General features: G+C 41.4%; 1 protein-coding gene across 1 annotated transcript in view; it reads right to left on the bottom strand.

The window, feature by feature from the left end:
* Positions 1-1,303, bottom strand: part of eya2 (EYA transcriptional coactivator and phosphatase 2) — a 162,007-nt gene extending 160,704 nt beyond the window's left edge. The window contains exon 1 of the mRNA XM_003220616.4: positions 790-1,303. The gene's annotated coding sequence lies outside the window, so the exon portion shown is untranslated. The remainder of the gene's footprint in view (positions 1-789) is intronic.
* Between the last annotated feature and the right edge of the window lie 20,902 nt (positions 1,304-22,205).

The following is a 22,205-nucleotide window of genomic DNA, read 5'->3' as shown; positions in this document are numbered from 1 at the left end:
TGGGACCTTTCGGTCTGCAAGTTCAGCAGCTCAGCGCTTTAACACACTGCGCCACCACCAGGGGCCCTACAAGTATTGTAATACAGTAGAGTCTCACTTATCCAACATAAACGGGCCGGCAGAACGTAGGATAAGTGAATATGTTTGATAATAAGGAGGGATTAAGGAAAAGCATATTAAACATCAAATTAGGTTATGATTTTACAAATTAAGCACCAAAACATCATGTTATACAACAAATTTGGCAGAAAAAGTAGTTCAATACGCAGTAGTACTATGTAGTAATTACTGTATTTACGAATTTAGCACCAAAATATCACGATATTTTGAAAACATTGACTACAAAAATGCGTTGGATAATCCAGAACGTTGGATAAGTGAATGTTGGATAAGTGAGACTCTACTGTAAATAAATAAATAAAACCGCCGACCTTTCCGTCAGCAAGTTGAGCAGCTCAGCGGTTTAACTCGCTGCGCCATCGGGGGCTCCTGGACAGAAGTGAGGGGGTCCCAAGCAGTCAGCTCCCAACTTCTCCTTCTCTAAGGTGCTTCGGGAGCCTTTGAGGGGCTCAAACGAGGAGGTGCCTTTCTGCCCTCTGAGTCCCGTCTCCAAGGCGCTTCGGGAGCCTCCAAAAAGGGGAAGAAGGAAGGGGAGGAAAGGGGAAAGAGGGAAGCACCGCCCGTCCCTTCCTGCCCCCAACTTTGCCTCTTCCCCAAACTTTGCCCGGGGAAGAGAGGGGCCGGCACCCCAAGGAGCGGAGCATCTACTAACTAGCTGAACTAACTCACCTCAGGCTGCCGCAGGGCTCCCAGCTCGCTCCACCTCTGCGAGGAAGAAAGAGGACAAGGCCGGCGGAGAAGCGCTCCTTTCCCGAGCGGGGCTTCCTCGCCAAGCGCCTCAGTCGGGCCCGGGGAGGCTGTGCGCGGGAGGGCTGCCCATGCCCCGCGGCCCTCGCTTTGCCCTTCAAGTTCGGCCGGGTTTGGGGTCTTTCAGACGGAGCGCCAGGTCTTCGGTGGGAGGATGAGGCAGACAAGCGAGGAAGGAAGGCAGGGAGGGAGAGAGGGAAGGAGGGAGAGAGAGAGGCGGGAGGAGAGGGAAGGGAGGGGGCGATAAGGCGCGCAAAGAGATGGGCGAGCGATGGAGAGGTGAGAAGAGGTGGGGGGCTCACGTAGAGGGCCAACGCATTTCTTAGATTTGGGGGGTGAATTGGATGTAGTTTCCGAGGACCAAGACTTAGTCCATCCCATTGGCGTTTCTGAGGCCGAGAGTCTGAGACTCGCACATAGACCCCATCTACACACTTGAGAACAGAATTGCCCAGGGAAGGCCCGGATGTGTTCCCATCCTGCTGGGAGGCTTTCTCTCATTGTCCCCGCAAGCTAGAGCTGACAGGCGGAAGCTCACCCCTTCTCGCGGATTCGAACCGGCAACCTTCAGGTCAGCAACAAATCCTCACAACCTCCGAGGATGCCTGCCATAGATGTGGGCGAAACGTCAGGAGAGAATACTTCTGGAACATGGTCACACAGCCCGAAAGACATACAACAACCCTGTGATCCCGGCCATGAAAGCCTTCGACAACAACCCGGCCTTCAGTTCAGCAGTCCAGCTGGCACAAGGGTTTAAGCCAGGCATGGGCAAACTTCGGCCCTCCAGGGGTTTTGGACTCCAACTCCCACAATTCCTAACAGCCGGTAGGCTGTTAGGAATTGTGGGAGTTGGAGTCCAAAACCCCTGGAGGGCCGAAGTTTGCCCATGCCTGGCTCCATATCTCCACATTGAACTTGAGCTGCGTTATGAGTTGAGACTCATTATATGAGCCTAAATGCAGTTAAATTCACTCTAAGAGTCTAGTCTACACCAGGCATGGGCAAACTTCGGCCCTCCAGGTTTTTTTTGGACTTCTCACAATTCCTAACAACCGGTAGGCTGGGTTGCTGTGAGTTTTCCGGGCTGTATATCCATGCTCCAGAAGCATTCTCTCCTGACGTTTCGCCCCCACCCAGGCATCCTCAGAGGTTGTGAGGTATATTGGAAACGAAGCAAGGGAGGTTTATATATCAGTGGAAGGTCCAGGGTGGGAGACTCTTGTCTGTTGAAAGTGTGAATGTTGCAGTTAATCGTCCTTGATTAGCTTTGGAAAGTCTTGCAACTTCAAAGCCTAGTTGATTCCTGCCTGGGGAATCCTTTGTTGGGAGGTGTTAGGCTGTTAGGTAGGGCTGTTAGGAATTGTGGGAGTTGAAGTCCAAAACACCTGGAAAGCCGAAGTTTGCTCATGCCTTTGCTACATGGACCCTGTGTAAGTTTGGAAGGGAAATAGGTTTGTAGGGAAATTCATTTCTGGTTTGTAGGGAAATTCATGACAACTCAAGAGAGTGGAAAAGAAATGCATGAAGAAGGCACGATAAGGCAGTGTAGGTGGGGGCCATAGCCTCTCGGTGGGCTTCTATAGTAAAACACAGTTTGTGTATCCTTTATTCAGAAACCTGGGGTGCTCCAGAATTGCCCATGATACTTTTTCATACTCAGAGGTTGTGAGGTATATTGGAAACTAAGCAAGGGAGGTTTATATATCTGTGGAAGATCGAGGGTGGGAGAAAGGAACCTTGTCTGTTGGAGGCAAGTGTGAATGCTGCAATTAATCACCTTGGTTGTCATTGAATAGCCTTTCAGCTTCACAGCCTGGCTGATTCTTGCCTGGGGGAATCCTTCGTTGGGAGGTGTTAGCTGCCCTTATTGTTTCTTGTCTGAAATTTGAAAAGCCTTTCAACTTCAAGGCCTGGCTGATTTCTGCTTTGTGGGATCCTTTGTTGGGAGGTGTTAGCTGCCCTGATTGTTTCCTGTATGGAATTCCCCTGTTTTCAGAGTGTTGTTCTTTATTTACTGTCCTGATTTTAGACTTTTTAAAATACTGGTGGCCAGATTTAGTTCGTTTTCATGGTTTCCTCCTTTCTGTTGAAATTGTCCACATGCTTGTGGATTTCAATATATTTTCCAACATACCTGACAACCTCTGAGGGTACCTGCCATAGATGTGGGCGAAACGTCAGGAGAGAATGCTTCTGAACCATGGAACATGGCCATACAGCAACTCACAGCAACCCAATGATTCCGGCTATGAAAGCCTTCGACAACACAAGTGTAAAACTTTGTTTCACGGGCAACTTTATTTAAAAAGCTTGTGTATAAATTCCGTTCAGACGATGTATACGAGGAAGATATAAAACGCGTGTGTCGACCAAGGTCTCACATTCAAAATATCTCATGGCGGGAAAAGTCCCAGCCATTTCTGGTCCCAAGCATTTCGAATAAGAAGTATCTCTCCTGGTTCTCCTGTTGCCTAATGCTCAGGTTGTAACCGGAGGAGGAGGCTGTTCAAGAAGGTCCCCTCGGTTTCCCCGGCGGACGGTGTAAGGTATCCGAGAGCATCAAAGCGCGCAAGAACAACCCCAGATTTAATAGCTCGATTCGCTTCAAAGTTTGGTTTGGTTTCTTCCCGACTCTTGCCTCTCACCGCGTCTTTTTTAATTGTAGCCTTCGGCCTCCAGCCTACACTCAGACGGTCAAGTCTTACTCTTTTCCTGTTGACTGATTTCAGTGGAGCTTTTTAAATGGCTTGCAACCCATGCTTTGCGTCGCCGAGTTCGCTCCCAGTCTCCTGAGGGAGGTGGGCTTGAAAGGCTAGGAGAAAGGCAAGCCTAAATGGGCTGCCCTCGAAGACAGAGGTCACCCTGCCCGGCTTGGAGGGAGAATGTTGTAGGCAAAGGACAGTACAGGACTGAAATGCTTGGGATTAGAAGTATTTGGGATTTTGGATTTTTTCCAGATTTTGAAATGCCTGTATTTGTGTATTTATTTATTTACTTTATTTATATACTGCTTTTCTCACTGCCCCCCCAAGACTCAAAGCAGTTTACAATATAAAAATGGCAAAATTTATTTATTTATTTACAGTATTTATATTCCGCCCTTCTCACCCCGAAGGGAACTCAGGGTGGATCACATTGTACACATATAAGGCAAACATTCAATGCCATATAACATAGAACAGAGACAGAGACAGACACAGAGGCAATTTAAACTTCTCCAGCTTCCAGCTTCCTGAGGGTATGCTTGATTCTGGCCACAGGAGGAGGAGGAGCTGCTTCATCATCCACTGCAATGGCAGCTTCCTCATTCCAACGGTGGCTGGGTGATTTTTATGGTGCTGTAAATTAGCCTCCCCACAAATAAGTGATACCTAAATTTCCTCCTTGATAGATGCAACTATCTTTCGGGTTGCTTAGGTCAGCAATGAGCAGGGGCTATATTTTATTTTTAATTGTCGGGTGCTCACCCTGACATGGGCTGGCTTTGAACTCATGACCTCTTGGTCAGAGTGACTTATTGCAGCTGGCTGCTAACCAGCCTGCACCACAGCCCGACCTAACATACATATAGAGCCTCCGATGGCGCAGCGGATTAAACCAGGGAGTGGGGGGAGCTCCCACTGTTAGCCCCAGCTTCTGCCAACCTAGCAGTTCAAAAACATGCAAATGTGAGTAGATCAATAGGTACTGCTCCGGTGGGAAGGTAACCACGCTTCATGCAATTATGCCGGCCACATGACCTTGGTGGTGTCTATGGACAGTGCCGGCTCTTCCGCTTAGAAATGGAGATGAGCACCAACCCTCAGAGTCGGACATGACTAGACTTATTGTCAAGGGGAAAACCTTTACCCAACCTTTAACATACATATAAAACCAAATCATAACATCTAAACAAGAAACATATAACTATGCATTAGAATCAAAAACTATTAACCATAAGATAAAAAAACATTTAGACATGAGGACATAGAATTTAAACCACCCAATATAAATGTTAAAATCACATGATCCAAAGTTGTGTATGTATACATGATGACATATTTTGGAGATCGGACCCAAGTCTCAATACCAAATGCATAGATGTTTCATATACCTTCATACACAGATAAGGAATGCTCCACCTATACCAGGCATGGGCAAACTTCAGCCCTCCAAGTGTTTTGGACTTCAACTCCCACTATTCCTAACAGCCTCAGGCCCCTTCCTTTTCCCCCTCTGCCACTTAAGGAAAGGGGCTGAGGCTGTTAGGAATGGTGGGAGTTGAAGTCCAAAACACCTGGAGGGCCGAAGTTTTCCCGTGCCTGTCATAAACCCTGTCATAGACAGACTTAGGCTGGATCTACACTGCCCTATAATATAGTTTTGGAATCCAGATTATCTGCTTTGAACTGGTTTATATGAGTCTAAACTGCCCTATAAGGCACTTCAAACTTGATAATCTGGATCCAGTAACTGCATTATAGGGCAGTGTAGATAGGGACTTAATTTCACAACAAGAATGCAAGATAGAGCTAACGTTCTCCAGTGCTATGAATACGCACACATACACACATCAAATCTATTTTAGTAACTGCCCACAAAATATCAGGTTAACAATTTACACCGAGAATGAGAGAATCTAGCATTTAGAGTTTAATGCTCCATTTTCAAAATAAGGTCTAATTTACATGCTGCGTAAGAGCTCTGAAGCCAAGACCAGATAGGTTTTACTATGCAATTGGTTCAAATTATTTCTTCAAATGTAGATAAATACAACATCATACACCAACAATGATGACTCACTTTCATTTTAACCTGCTGAATATTACATTTTTTAAAACCAAGAAACTAGTTACCAAGGACAATATTTAAATACTCATTTCTTTTCAAAGTTTGTAATGTAATATTAGCTTGACCATTATCTTCTTTTGCTTTTGATTCAATAGTTCCCATGTGTTTTGACATAGTGATGTACACAATCTTACTTCCTTTAGGATTTTTTAAGAACAACTTTTGTTATCAAGAATCAAGAGAGATAATAACTTTTTAAAAATGCCATCCTGATTTTAGAGGTTTTTTAATACTGGTAGCCAGATTTTGTTCATTTTTATTTTCCATGAAAATGAAGAAAATCTGGCTAGCAGTATTAAAAATACTCTAAAATCAGGACAGTAAATAAAGAACAACACTCTGAAAATGGCAATTCCAGATATGAAACAGTCAGGGCCAGCTAATACCTTCCAACAAAGGATTCCCTCAGGCAGGAAGCAACCAGGCTTTGAATCTGCAAGGCCATTAAATGCTAATCAAGGTGATCAATTGCAACATTCACATTTGCCTCAAACAAACAAGAGTTCTTTCTCCCAACCTGGACCTTCCATAGATATATAAACCCCACTTGTCTAGTTTCCAACAGACCTCATACCTCTGAGGATGCCTGCCATAGATGTGGGTGAAATGTCAGAAGATAATGCTTCTGGAACATGGCTATACAGCCTGGAAAACTCTCAGCAACCCATTGATTCCAGCTATGAAAGCCTTTGACAACACATAGTTTTATACTATCCATTTGAATAAGAATTCAATTGGTCTTTGTTCCCAAGTAAGAAGGTGTTGGTTACAGAAGTCTCCAGATGTGTTGAAGTATGAGAGTCCTGCTGGCTGGGGAAAGTGGGAGGTATAGTTCAGCACATCTAGAGGGTGTTGGTTGGAAAGGTCTCCAGATGTGTTGAACTATGACAGCCCCACTGGCTGGGGACAATGAAAGCTATGTTTCATCATCCTGGAGGGTGCTAGTTGCAGACATTTACACTACAGGAAATAGGGAATGAGAGGAATCAGTATTCACCAGTAAAAAAATTCACTGTCCGAACCATTTCTGTGAACAGAGGTCATCCTTTCATGGAAAGGCATGATCTATCTATTTACAGATTTTTTAATTAAATTGATTGGACATGTGCTAATACCTGTACTTAAATGCACAGCCTTATTTTTCCTGAATAATTTTTGTTTGTTTGTTTGTGTATTTGAGGTCAACATCTCTAAAATGCATTCATACAGCATACAACTCTTTGGCTACAGATATGGCATGCAGCGTAACCCACAAGCTACACTATCTAAATGTTGCAAAAATTACAATATACAATTATTCATTATCAAGCAACAGTAACAAAAATAGATCACAGTTGCTTTTCCATGAAGCATTATTGAGGGAGATCAAACTTCACAGATAAGTAGAGGAAAACAGTGGTTTCTGTGTGCAAGGAAAATGGGCACATACATCCACAATCTTGATATACTCATCTACCAGTTCTTTAAAATGTTAAATTTTGTGAGAATTGGTCCAAGAATGTTTGTAATTCCCTATAGGGTTGTTTTCTTTTCTTTCATTTCTACTTAATGTAAAACTTGATGCCAGCAAAAATAACAATTTCTTTCAGAGGAAACATGAACAGTACTATGATTTGTGTTGTCAAAGGCTTTCATGGCCGGAACCACAAGGTCGTTGTGTCTTTTCCGGGCTGCATGGCCAATGGATACTCCACCACAGACATCAGAAGAGGTGTAATGCCAAGAACAAGTCATGAGAGTAAAGACAAAGATCCACCCAGAGGAAAAGTGTTCTTACCATACATCAAGGGAACCACTGACCGCACAGGCAAGCTGATGAAGAAAAAAATCTAAAAACTATCTACAGACCTACTAAGAAAATCCAACAAATGCTACGTTCAGTGAAGGACAAGAGGGATCCTCCCACCTCTGCAGGAGTCTACTGTATACCATGCAGCTGTGGACAAGTCTACATAGGGACCACCAAACGCAGCATTGCCCAAACACAAATCAAGGAACACGAAAGGCACTGAAGACTAACTCAACCAGTCAGCCATAGCAGAGCCCTTGATGAACCAACCTAGACACAGTATATTATTTGGGAACACAGAAATGCTGGACCATTCTAACACCTATCATGACAGACTACACGGAGAAGCCATTGAAATCCACAAGCATGTGGACAATTTCAAAAGAAAGGAGGAAACCATGAAAATGAACAAAATCTGGCAACCAGTATTAAAAAATCTCTAAAATCAGAACAGTAAATAAGGAACAACACTCTAAAAACAGACGATTTCCAGACATGAACCAATCAGGGACAGCTAACACCTCCGAACAAAGGATTCCCCCAGGCAAGAAGAAGCCAGGACATGAAGCTGGCAAGGCCATTAATGCTAATCAAGGTGCTTAATTAAAACATTCACACTGGTCTCCAACTGACGAGAGTTCTTTCTCCCACCCTGGACTTTCCACAGATATATAAACCTTCCTTGCTTAGTTTTTCCAATATACCTCACAACCACTGAAGATGCCTGCCATAGATGTGGGCGAAACATCAGGAGAGAATACTTCTGGAACATGGCCATACAGCCATACAAACACACAACAACCCATCACTATGATTTTATCCCACAGAAGGTAGAAATCTATTTTGTAGAAAATGAAGGGACTGCAAAAAAACAAACAAACCATTAGAACTCAGGACTGTAAAATACCCCTGCAGTCCACTTTGAAATTTCATTCATTCCAGGTAGCTGGTTTTGCTATCAGTTCCTATATTTCAGAACAATCTGAATGTGAAATGTGTGAAAAAATGGGGAGGACGGAGAATGAGAAGAAGTAGCAGAGAAGAAGCAAGCTTAGCATGATGTTGTAGAAGACTTTTCACGGTCAAAATCACTGTGGTGTTGGGTTCTTTCTGGGCTATATGGCCATGTTCTGCAGCATTTTATCTTGACGTTTTTCCTGCATTTGTGGCTGGCATCCTCCTCCGATGCAGGCAAAACATTGGGATAAAATGTTGCTAGAGCATGGCCATACAGCTCAGAAACCACACTACACCCCAACACATAGCATGATGCTAGCAGCATTTTAATGCCAAATAATTTTTCCTGACATAGTCCTGCCCTAAACAGGATCTACTACCCTGTGGCCTAATAGTGAGGAAAATATCTTTGCAGAGGTCTGGTCTGATCCCTTCCAGTGGACTTTTGAAATCAGACTAAGATTAGGCAGAGGGTTGCATGTGGCCCAAGAGACATAGGTTGTTGACCTTGCCACTGAAACATCTTGATGAAACAGCAATCTGTTTCTATAGTTAGTACAACAGAATAGCCAGGCTCTGGCCCGTCATGATATTAGGCCATAAGAAAACACATGGTGGATGCAAGGATCTGAAATAGGCAAATGTATATACAGTTTTTGCAGACAATGATGCTATATGAGAAGGAGTAAAAAAAAAAAGCTCAGGGATACGAATTTATATGACCTAATGGTAAAAATACTTTTTAATACCAAATATGGAAATCTGTTACTTTTGGAGTGTGAAAGCCAAACCCACCTCCTGTAACCCTTTTCCTAAGAGATTTTTTAAGGTTTCTTTTTTAGTATTTTAGCACTAATCCACTCAATCTTGGGTTGACTTGCAGCTGGATTCCAGCCATCTGCTTCTCTTTTCTCAATAGCTGGTTACTTAAGCGGTTTTCTAATGCTCAGCTTTAATTGTGAGCAATAGGCATTTTTACTTGCATCTATTTTAAATTAATTAGCATATGCAAATTAGCAATGGCCAAAGGACACATTGCAGCTGCAACCCAATCCAACTGCTCATTCATTATTTTGGCAATATTACCTTACTCAGGGGGCCATTCTATTTTAAGTCTAGACCATCATTCAAATACATTTAAATTAATTGCCGTATGCAAAAGAGGAGCTGTCTAAAGAGAAATCATACCTCAGTCCAGTATTTCATCTTCAATTGTATCCCACAGTACCTTAGAACAACTATCAAAGCCATAGCATTTTGGATTTTTTATGTATGGTTGTTAAAAATGGACAGTGATAAGCTCATAGGAAGAAAATCAACTTATTTGAAGTGTGGAGAAAACTTATACGGATATTGTGGAGTGCTAAAAAGACAAATGAATTGATCAATCAAGGAAGGTAAAGCCACGAGTTTGCAAGACCTGAGCAGAGCAGTTGATGACCAGGGCTCTAAGAGGTCTCTCATTCATAAAATCACATGAAACGACAACAACAACAATCCAACAGATCCAAGTACGGTTCTAGTTAGGGAAAGATTGCTGGCTCCCCACATCAGAGGAGGACTTATATGAAATAAAACCTTCAACAAAGGGGTGGTGGGGCTGGATTCTGTACTCATCTAATAGTCACTGCTAAGACATGGAATTTAAAATAATAATCGCACAGAAATCCTTTATAGTCATAAATTGGTTGTGTCTTCATTTGCTGACTCCTGTTACTATGTCTTCTATAAAGGCAGTGGCAACTCTTGGCAAGTATGTTTTACAGATTTAAAAACAAGTTTGCACACCGGTCATTAAACACTCTTGACAGAAGGTTCCTAAAGAGCCCTAAAATATAACAAATCCATGTAAAGTGATCCCAAGACAAGGTCAGGGAGAGATTGTTAGTGCTACCAGTGAATGGGTGCTTCCCTTACTCTTCCTAATGCCTTGAGGAGGAACCCTGAGGCCTATTGTCAAATATATAGGTTTTTCCCTAGAGCACTGTGGGTTTCAGATAGTAAAGATAAAGGTTTTCCCCTGATATTAAGTCCAATTGTGTCCGACTCTGGGGGTTGGTGCTCATCTCCATTTCTAAGCTGAAGAACCAGTGTAGTCCGTAAACACCTCCAAGGTCATGACTGCATGAAACAGCGTTACCTTCCCACTGGAGCAATACCCATTGATCTACTTATATTTGTGTGTTTTTGAACTGCTAAGTTGGCACAAGCTGGGGCTAACTGTGGGAGCTCACCCTGCTCCCCACATTCGAACTGCCAATCTTTCAATCAGCAAGCTCAGCACATCAGCGGTTTAAACCACTGTGCCACCGGGGGCATATAGGGGTTTCAGATAGAGATAGACTAATGCTTTCCAAAGGGTTGTCACAGAAGTGTTGTTGATTTTTCTGGAATACCTCTCTGTCATGTGAATGGGAAACTCAAGTATCAATAGAGGAGTGTGAAAAAAAAAGGTGAGAAAGCTTCAGTATTAGATTTGCATTCCTTTCAGTCCTGCTATACTCATTTTGCAGACTCTCCTACATTTCATTAAACATCAGATGCAAGTTGCACACGATGTATACATGTGTGAAAGCATTCAGAACCATCCATGATCTTTATATTGCTGTTACAATATCCTGGATAGGTGACATGCTGGTGTATCTTTCACTCATTCCTGGAGGAAAAGAAGAAACAAAGGAAGGCCAATCCCTTGTGGCTGCTCCTCTGAAAAGAAAACTGCATTTAAAGGACACTCTAGATGTCAGGGAAAGAAATGCAAAGGCAAAGCATTGCATGGGGAAAGGATTAGACTCCCCCAACTCCAAGGAGATCAGTGAAGGTGTTGCATGGTTACTACAGCAGGTAGTAGTTAAATTTTTAATTTTGAATACATTTTTGTTTAAATTTATTTATATTTTAGCTGTATATCTATTTTATGTATAAGTCAATTAAAAACTATGCAAAATGTCAAGCTGTACACATGACTGCATATTATTGTTTGAAAGTTCTGGGCTTGTAAGTATTTTGATTGGCTTCATGGTACATGTGACATTCAGTTTAGAAAAAAAACTTTCCTCTGATCTTTCTCAAAGGGTTGCTTTGAAGATAATAGTGAGAAGAGTAAAAGATTCACATACACATAAACAACCTAGGCTCCTTCTACACTGCCATATAAAACCCAGATTATTTGCTTTGAACTGGGTTATATGGCAGTGTAGACTCATATAATCCAGTTCAAAGCAGATAATGTGGATTATCTGTTTTGATAATCTGCATTATATGGCAGTGTAGAAGGGGCTACTGACCAGTTTACCTTGTTGATTATTATTTTTTTTAAATCTGGACAGAGTTATTTCTGAAACACTTAGCATTAGCCTATTTCCATTACAAGTTAAGTATCTGTTGTCTGAAATGCTTGGGATCAAAAGTGTTTTGGACTTTTGGGGATTTTAAAATACTTGTATTTGCATATATGTACATCATGAGATATATTGGAGTTGGGACTCAAGTCAAAACTCAAAATTCATGTTATGTTTCACATAAACCTTATACACAAAACCTGAAGGCAAATTTATACAATATTTCTAATAAGCTTGTGTGTAAAACAAAATTTGTGTACATTGATCAACCAGAAGGCAAAGCTGTTACTATTTCAGCCAACTGTTTGGACAATTTGGAGTATTTTGGATTGTGGAATTCCAGGTAAGGGATGTTCAACCTGCACGTGGTTAACATCTCAGTTTCAAACAAAACACTTTCCCCTCAACTAGTTTCTCCACATTCTTAGCTCTCTAAACCCTTTTCAAATCTTCGTTCCCCTAACGAGTCTCTATCTGCTCTTATCTCATTTTCTACCTTCCCTGTCTAACACTTTTATAGACAAATCTCTGGTTAATATTCCTCCCACTCACCTGGCATTCTGAAGACTATGATTGGCTTGTAATCTAGTCTTGTCCAGCTTATTGCTCGTTGCTCCTCAGAAAGAGCAGCATTAATAGCCTAAAGATTTCCCAGTTATTGTTTTATTATGGTTACTTTGCCTTATAATGGCCCTGGGAGTATAGGACTGGCATGTCCCAATTGCCCAGGCAGCCCAACTTCCAGACAGCCAATCCACCTTCCAGAAGTTATTCCCTTCTTGGTGCTCTGACCTTTAAGTCTCTACTACCTTTTTTAATGCCCTTGTCCTCCAAAGATTTAATATGTTCAAACAAAGAAATGACAATGTGTTGTCGAAGGCTTTCATGCTTGGAATCACTGGGTTGCTGTGAGTTTTCCGGGCTGAATTGCCATGTTCGAGAAGCATTCTCTCCTGACATGGCCATACAGCCCAGAAAACTCACAGCAACCCAAAGAAATGGTACTTCTTCCAAGAGAAGACTCTCCTCTGGAAAGAAGGCTACATTTTGGATAAAGGATTCCCCCACTCCGATTGTGAATTTGTGAATTTCTCAGGGTTCTCTTTTTAATATGCACTACACATGCATTTATGTATATAAATGGATGCAACACTAGACAAAGCCAGAAGGCTGAGCCAATTCGTCAGTGCAGAGGAGTGACTAAATATTTTGTTGCTTTGCTTTTTACTGTCATTGAATTCAGAACATTTGTAACTCATAAACAAAATGCATGTTAGCTATTAAAATTCAAAATTAGACTAGCAGTAAAAAGTAATCTGAGAGGAGGACTGCAGCTACTGATACTATTGATGCTGTTCTTAAAACATATGGTTCCCAATCATTAACACAACACGCAAAAGTAAGAAGCCTACATCGAATGGATGCCTGAGCTTTTCATCGCTAACTGATTAAATATACTTTTTCTCTTCTTCCTGATACTTTCACACAGACAAAATTGTTCTCTGGGCAGCTGAAAAACTAAACCAGCCCAGAGCCAATTTCATGGTTGGCATGTTCTGTAAATATAGGGCATGACTGTCGGGTAGTGATCAGATATGGGTAATCTTTCTACAAAAATTCAAATGGAACATTTTTCTGCGGATTTCCAATGAATACACAAAGTGTGTCTCTTGCCTCTTCCTTTGCCATGGTTAAATTTTAGGGGCAACTGTGACCTTTCTGATGTTTTTGGGCCAACAGTTCTCATCAACCCTATTAATTTATTTACAGTATTTATATTCTGCCCTTCTCACCCTGAAGGGGACTCAGGGTGGATCACAATGTACATATATATTGCAAACATTCAGTGCCATTAAACAACACACAGCCAGAGAGACACAGAGACTATTTAACTTCCCAGCTTTTGGCTTTGTGAGGATATGCTCGATTCCGGCCACAGGAGGAGCTGCTGCTTCATCCACTGTGATGACGAGTCCTTTTGATGGTGTACTTCCTCATCCGGCATGCAGGCTGCTGGACGTTTTTTATGGTGTTGTAAATCAGTTAAATTAGCCTTCCCACATAAGCGGTCCCTAAATTTTCCTACTTGACAGATGCAACTGTCTTTTGGGTTGCTTAGGTCAACAATGAGCAGGGCTATTTTTTTAATTTTAATTGTCAGGTGCTCACTCCAACACGGGCTGGCCTCGAACTCATGAGCTCTGGGTCATAGTGATTTATTGCAGCTGGCTACTAACCAGCCTGCACTACAGCCTGGCTGTGAAGGTTTATGGGACATGTAGACCAAAAATATCTAGAAGAGCACAGTTGCTTGTTTGATGCAACTTCTGGCCAAGATAGACATGGAATTAATTATTTGACTAGTCCTGCATTGGGTTGTTGTATGTCTTTCGGGCTGTGTGGCCATGTTCCAGAAGTATTCTCTCCTGAGTCCCTTTCGGGAGAGAGGGCGGTATACAAATAAACTTTTACTTACTTACTTACTCTCTTGACGTTTTGCCCATATCTATGGCAGGCATCCTCAGAGGTTGTGAGGTATGGATAAACTAAGTAAGGAAAGGAAAGAATATATATCTGTGTAGAGTCCAGGGTGTGGCAAGAGTCCTTTGTCACTGAGAAGCCAGCATTAATGTTTCAGTTAATCACCCTAATTAGCATTGGAAATGTTTTTGTCTCTTGGCTGGGGGCATCCTTTGTTCAGTCATTAGCCCTCAGAGTGTTGGTTCCCATCTACTGTTTTGATTTTAGAATTTTGTAATACTGGTAGCCAGATTTTGTTCATTTTTATGGTTTCTTCCTTTCTGTTGAAGTTGTCCACATGCTTGTGGATTTCAATGGCTTCTCTGTGTAGTCTGACATGATAGTTGTTGGAATGGTCCAGCATTTCTGTGTTCTCAAATAATATCCTGTGTCCAGGCTGGTTCATTTCTAGTACTGAGCCATGTGACCAGAAATGCAGTTGCCAGCAAGCCTCAGGAAGGGAGCTACTTGCTGGCAGTGAGACAATAACACCAGTGGCCTTGATACATCCTGAAATTGGCTGGCCATGCGGACAACCAAAGGGCTCTGGTTATGCTCCTGGGCAGAACTGGAGCAGCTCCAGAGCCCTTTACACCATATTTATCCAATAGATGTAGACGTGACTTTGGAATTAACAAAGGAGTAATGTTCTTGTGATGGGTCAGATGAGAGGTTTCAACTGGATCCCTTTCCCTTTCTAACTGGGATGACAGGTCAAGCTAATTATCAGTATAGAAGAACAGATTGTAGCCTGAGCCAGTGAGAAAACTGAATTATTCCAGAGACAAATGGACTGTAAATTACCAGCATTTTGGGATGCAGACACTCTTCACATGGTTATGGCATGACTAGTAGTAAATGTCCACCTTCCTAAGTGAGTTGCAATGGTGTAAGTATGATTTACTTTACAAAAGTAACATGGGGTCCCAGCCCATGTTTTGCAAAATGTTGAAAATCCAAAGTGCTGCTCCTCAGAAAGACCAGTAAAAGATGTGGTTAACAGAGCATTTTAAAACAATTGTTCCAATGTCAGCATTTGTTTTATTCAGCTGATTTTGCAGTTGTCTCCCATTTTTTCTCTCCCACTGGGACTACTTCCAGTGGACTGAAATGTAAATATAATACAGGTCACAATTACTGAGTACATTACAAGTAGCAGGTTACACTTCAAAACCTTTGGTTCACAGAGCACGAGACAATCCATCATTTTTATTATTCTAAAGGGCTGAAAAGGCTTTAGAAACTTTGCCTAGGAAGCAATATAGATTCAGAACAGCTGGACATGGTTCCTTCTCATATTACCATAGTTTAATATGGAGCTGTATTTTGTAGTAAAGAGCTAGGATTTTCTGGATTTTTTTTTACAACTGGAAATCCATTTCTTACTAAACCTTTTTTAAACAGAAACAACCTACTCAGATATTCTAATTCTGATAAGCATTAAGGTGCAAGATTTTTACTTAGTATCTCACATGAGCAGTATTGTGGTTGTTATTATTTAGATATTTTCAGTTATTGTGACCTATGTCATTTTGTTGCCTGTGGTAGAACACAAAATAGCATACCCCATGTCTCAAGCAAATTACAATAAATTGTACCAAAAATTGACGGTGTTATTTTGGCACATAAAGTAGAAAACCCCATAGGACCTCTTTGCATTACTGATAGTACTGCTAAGTTTTTTTTTCCTTTTTGAAACTCCAATTGTTTCCAATTTATGGTGTCCTGAAGGTGAGCCTGTCATAGGGTTCTCTTGGCAAGACTTTTTCGGAAGAGGTTTGCCTTTCTCTGAGGCTGACAGTGTGACTGGCTGGAAGTCACCCAGTGGGTTTCCATGGTTGAGTAGGGATTTGAATCCTGGTCCTAATCCAATACTCAAACCACTACAATGGCTTTCATAGTCAAGTCTATATAAAATATGTTGATTTTTATGACATCCATAATATGTTGATTTGGGGCAATTGCTTCACTCTGCCTAATAGCAGAGCTGGTATTGTATGAAATGAGGAGGGGGCTGCCCTATAAATGCAAGGCATTCCTGAATTTAGTACTTTATTCAGCCTGGCAGCCCTCATCCCTATCTATTATCTGTATTCATGAGTAAGAAAAAACCCTCACCATGTATGTTAATTGCATCCAAACAATTTTGGCCCTTGCTCCTTGATAAACATACTTAGGAGCAGACTGTAAGTTAGCCAGAAAGTTCATGCACAGGACAGAAAGAGTTTTCTAGGGCTGGGGTTATAGCATTTCTGCTTTTTTGGAAGACCACAGTGTTTGTTAAAGTTATGGAAAAACAATTCTTTGTAAAATGCTATTCCCCAACGTCAGTTCCAGTCTTGGTCATTTTCCACTGAGGCATGCAACTTCCCCATTTGCTTTCCACCAAGAGCTCCCAAGCTGAACTTTACTCACATTGTGGTCTCTCTCTTCTTTTGTTTTTTAAAAATACCCCCCCCCCCCTCTTTACTGCCAAGTAAAGTGTTGTTTTTGTTCCCCTCCAGACTCATCTTCTGAAAGCACTGAAGCATGTTGAATACAGGCAAGTAATTTGTCCCTGGAGGCGGTCTGTGTCTTTATTAAAAATTACAAGGTGGGAATCCATAGCTCGGCTGAGAGAGAACATATGTTGAAACTGTGAACTAAGGAGACAATGGGCTGCAGCTAATTTGATTCACTTATTGCTAATAATAGAGAACCCACTTGTTTTTCTTCTCTGTGTGTGTCTTCTCTTTTCACTTTCTTTCCCTCCTAGGATCAAATCATATATGTTTGTCATTGCAATTATCTTTACATTACAATTATGTCTAAAATGGCAAAAGGTGGTCTCACTCAGAAGAGAGTACTGGCTGTCCAGATGATAGATGGTTACTTCTTTTCTTGTTGTTACTCTGACTTTGCTCCAAGCTAAGCAAAGTCAGAGGAAAGTCTGTGTTTTCTAGAAACTCTGGAGTGGTTTTGGGTTATTGTATGTCTTTCAGGCTGTGTGGCCATGTTCCAGAAGTATTCTCTCCTGACGTTTTGCCCACATCTATGGCAGGCATCCTCAGAGGTTGTGAGGCATGGATCACAACCCTGTGATCCCGGCCATGAAAGCCTTCGACAACACATGGTTTTGGGTTCTTTTGCTGTATGGAGAGTTGAACCTCCACATGGCAGAAGCCTCACCATGTTGCTTCCCAATGTGATCAACATGAAGGGGGATTGCTCCTCTTCCTTGTTGGTCACATATCTGGGTGCCCTTTTTAGAACACAGCAGACGTGATGCTGTGCAGGCTTTCCATGGCGCTCTGAGGCAGCCAAGGAAGCAGCAGCAGTAGCACTGAAACAGAACATGTTGGGCCAGCTGGCCTGTGTGGACAACAATTGCAGTGTCACACATGATTTGGTCCAGTGCATGTGTCCACCATTATGGTCAAGCCAGACTCACCCTAGAACAGTGGTTCTCAACCTGTGGGTCCCCAGATGTTTTGGCCTACAACTCCCAGAAATCCCAGCCAGTTTACCAGCTGTCAGGATTTCTGGGAGTTGAAGGCCAAACATCTGGGCACCCACAGGTTGAGAACCACTGCCCTAGATGAAGCAGCCAGTGTAGACATGTACTTATCCAAGAACACAGGGATTAAACATGATAAAGATGTATAATAGCCATACTATTTCACATTCTACTTGAAAAACAATGATCTTCCTCTCAAAACAAATCATGAGTAGCATGGTATGAAAAAGTAGAAGGAAGAAGCCAAGTGTCTCCTGGACTGGCATGTAAATCCAGTTTTAATGCTGTTGTGTTAGAACATGTTGACTCAGTCCTTGCCTATCCGTCATCTTTGCTAAGTGTTGATATTTGAAAGATTTCTTTAAATATGTGGCTGCTTGAACATGATGAAACTTTTATTTTTTTCCTGTGGTCACCTCATATTTCCGCATTTTATTTTTACAATGCAATTACTCTACATCACCATGTATAGTTTACAGAAAGCACAAATGAGAATGAAGTCTTTAGATCTTCTCAGTTTTCCCATTGCTTCTTCCATCTTTCCCACCCCCCTTCCAGAGTGGGTATGTGTTTGACTGTTATGTTATTGGCCTCTGTAATATTTCTCCCAGAGCAGATGTGAGGACAGAGTTGGCATCTGGGTTTGTGGTGGGGTCCTGTTCCGATATTATCATCTATGTTATGTTTTCTGTTGTGAGTAGTTTTGTAGGATTTGGATGCTGTTTGTAGTCTCTGTTCCCCTTTTTATGCTGTGAAAGATTAATACAAATACTTATTTGAACATGTATGGCCCAGTACAGTAAACATTTTATGCATAGTTTTCTATAAACTTTCGTATTTTGAAAGACCTTGAAAAATCTTGTAAGGATGTGTGAATGACAGATTTCATGGACTGCTTCAAACAGAGTGTATACAGTCTCTGCATGAAAGCAAAACAGAATGTTTAAAAGTACAGACTTTTTAGAGCCTTTCACAAACATTTTGAATTCCTCTTCCACTGTGATTCATCACTGATAGTATATAGGACTTGTATGCCAGAAAACTTTCTTTACGAGTTGCACATAAAATCCACACCTCCGGTCATGCATGAGAAATTATGAAGAGGGTTTGATTCAACCCTGAAAGCATGCTGCTTTTGCTTCTTAATGGCAAAGCCCTTAAGACTATTTTTCAAAACTTTTCTGGTATGTGTATTTTCTGGTCGGACAAAATACTTTGGGTAGCACTTATCAGCCACGCTAATTACCTATACCATCTCAAAAAAAATGAACCAAAAAGGGACATAATACTCAGGATAGAATATCTGAAGAATAAATGGTCATAGAGATAAATTAATATCTGCTCCTCTCAACTTTCTACTCCTGAGCTAAAATGGATTACTGGTTTGCCTGCCTCATGTGATAAATGAAACAAATAGGTGGAACTGTGGATAAATGCCTATATTAGTTCTACAGAGATGCCTCATACTATCATGATTATGGAGATTTATTCATACATCCCACCTTTAAATCCTAAGAAAAACATCGTAAGAGTTATTGTTAAGATGCACTGAAACTACATATGGAATTAAAACCATTTAAAACAAATCCATTAAAGACAAAAGATAAAAATCAAGATAACAGTACCCTTGCTTTCATCTTCCGAAGCCTATCAGAATAAAACAGTTTTCACATGATAATTAGGTAGCAATTAATGAACCATCCTAATTTATCTAGGAAAGAAGTTCTGAAGCTTGGAAGCAGCCACTGAAAAGCTTCTCTTATGTGCCTGGGATGGTGGTGGTCCTACCACCCTCAATGAGAAGGTGTAGAGCAGTGGTTCTCAACCTGTGGGTCCCCAGATGTTTTAGCCTTCAACTCCCAGAAATCCTAACAGCTGGTAAGCTGGCTGGGATTTCTGGGAGTTATAGGCTAAAACACCTCGGGACCCACAGGTTGGGAACCACTGGTGTAGAGCCTGAACAAACTCATATAAGAACATATGGATTTCATGTTCATGACTTGCCATATCTCTGTTACAAATTAGCCACAACTGAACAAGATAGCCTCATATGCCAAATAAGTTGTAGCTATTGTCTGCAGTCACAAAAATGAGCTCAACGCATTCATAAAGATCTCAACTGGTTACTGGTGGTTTCCATGCATTTATGGCAGTAAATCTGATTCAAGTTTTTGTATATACTTTAGAGGAGATATCCGTAGTGTGCTGCCTTATCCCCAAAAAAGGTTCAGCAACTGGAATAGCTCATTTAAACTTCAGCCTAAAACCCAGAGCTGATTTCCTGACAGATAAAGGAGCTTCTAGATGCCACTGGAATGTTACACTTCTTCCACTGATACATGAATTGGTGCTCCTGGCTGTCAGCAGCTCATACTTGTGCATGTTATTAAATGAGAATGTTATGCACATTCTGTTATGATTACACACGAGGCACATATCGCGGTTATACTGTTGTTTTGGGTAAAAGGCATAACCAAAGAACATTGGGTTTGGGTGCTTTTATTAGATTTGTGGTCTTCTTCATAGCTCTTTCCAAAACTTGGAAGAAAGCAGAAGTGTAGTAGGCGTCTGGATTCAGCAACAAAAGAAAGCACATTTGTACTGTTTCTTTTATTTGAAAGAACAATAAGAACAGGAAGAGAGATTTGAAGGTTTTTTTCTATTCTTTTTTTTCTTTTGCTTCTGCCAAAGTTAAGTCCTTGCTGATGCAAACAGCATCTCAAGTTTCTGTTTGGGTTTGGAAACATTTATGAATCGCAATTGATTGAACTTCTCAACTCTGAACTTCAACCTCCTTTTTCTACCCCGACTGATACCAAAATGACTTCCATTTCATTCTGTATCTCACTACACAGGGGCAGCAACCTGTGAGGGAAAAACCCAGAAAGATTGGTTTTATTTGGCACCATAACATATTCCTCAACCCCAACTTCTTTTGCTTCTGGAACAATGGGCTTACAATAAAGTTTGATCTCAATGCACATGATAAGAATTAATTGCAGGTTGTTTAAATACAGAGAAGTAGTCTCGTACCAAACAGACATTTATAATTACCGGTATATATTACATTAACTTAGTAACTGTACTAGTGTCATAATTCACTTGGGGAAATGGGAAGTTGTATGGTTGATTAGCAGTCCAGGGGTTAAGAGCCAGGATATCAGTCCAAAACAGAGGAACCAAAACCAAAAAGGATGTTATGTCCAGAAGAGTATTTGGATTCAAGATCTGGGCAGGGTCTGTGATCTGGCTTGGATGTCTTGCTTCCAGTGGCTGTAATGTTTGCTGCTTAACATCTTGGGAGGCTGATTGTTCTGTGCAAATAGCTGGGGCTGCGCTAACTAAGCACTAGGTGTACTGAGCCTTTCCCCAAACACTCCAGTCTTGCTAGCATCTCTGAAGGAGGAAAATCATTGCAGCCTGGAAAGATACAAACAGGCATTTGGGTCCCCCATATTATTGAGTCCATTTGATATAGATTTTCAGCACACAATTCACATACAGCGTGTGCCAGGATTTTTCTTAACTCCTTTTTCAGATTAGGGCAAAGGGAAGGTAAGATGATTTCTTGTGCCCTGTAAGATGTTAAACTGATCTTTTGACAGTGTATACAAGCCCTTTGTCTACTTTGTTCCATCTCTTTCAATTAGCCTGTATTTGTCCAGATAATTTATCACTCTAATCTTCCCAGAACTTGAAAACCTCCCCACAGCACACAGGTTTAGAGGACTTTGAAGTATACTCACAAACATCAAAACCAAATGCTTCACTGCCACAACTGCAATGCAGTATTGATAATGACTCTATTCTAGTGTTCAGAAAATAATTAAAATGTATGTGTGAGCAGAGGGAAGAGGGTAGCCCTTCCCCCTCATTGTCTCATTCTTCATGGGCAGCAAATTAAAGGAGAGCCTTTATTACTTGCATAATTTGTTTGTGACTTTTTCAGGGCTTTGGATAATATGGAAAGCATCAAATTGTCTTCTTCAGACTCTCATTGTCCAAGTAAAGAGAGTGACTGGTAAGGGGAGTCTAGTCTTTTTGTTCTTCACACAAATTCATTTCACTCTATTTTGAACCCCTAAACAGGGTCATTGCTCATGCTAATTGTTGCTCATGAAATGAAATATACAGAGTAAAAAAGGATTGCACAAGCATAGGTGACATCCAACCACAATATGGCAAAGACCTTCTCGGTTACCATGGATATTCAAGGGAGTAAGTCATGGAAATGATGACTGGTCTCAAACATATGGAAACAAAGAGATTAGTTGCTAATATGGAACTTTACCTGGCAAGGTTTTCAGCTCACCCATAAGGGAAGAGAGGGAATTGAGGAGAGGGCAGTTCCTTCAGTTGTGAGGTAATGTAGCCACAGATGAAAACTATAGCCAAAAGCATA

The sequence above is a fragment of the Anolis carolinensis genome, chromosome 4 (assembly GCF_035594765.1).
Source record: "Anolis carolinensis isolate JA03-04 chromosome 4, rAnoCar3.1.pri, whole genome shotgun sequence".
Classification (NCBI taxonomy): Eukaryota; Metazoa; Chordata; class Lepidosauria; order Squamata; family Dactyloidae; genus Anolis; species Anolis carolinensis.
This window is presented reverse-complemented; position numbering and strand designations above follow the sequence as displayed.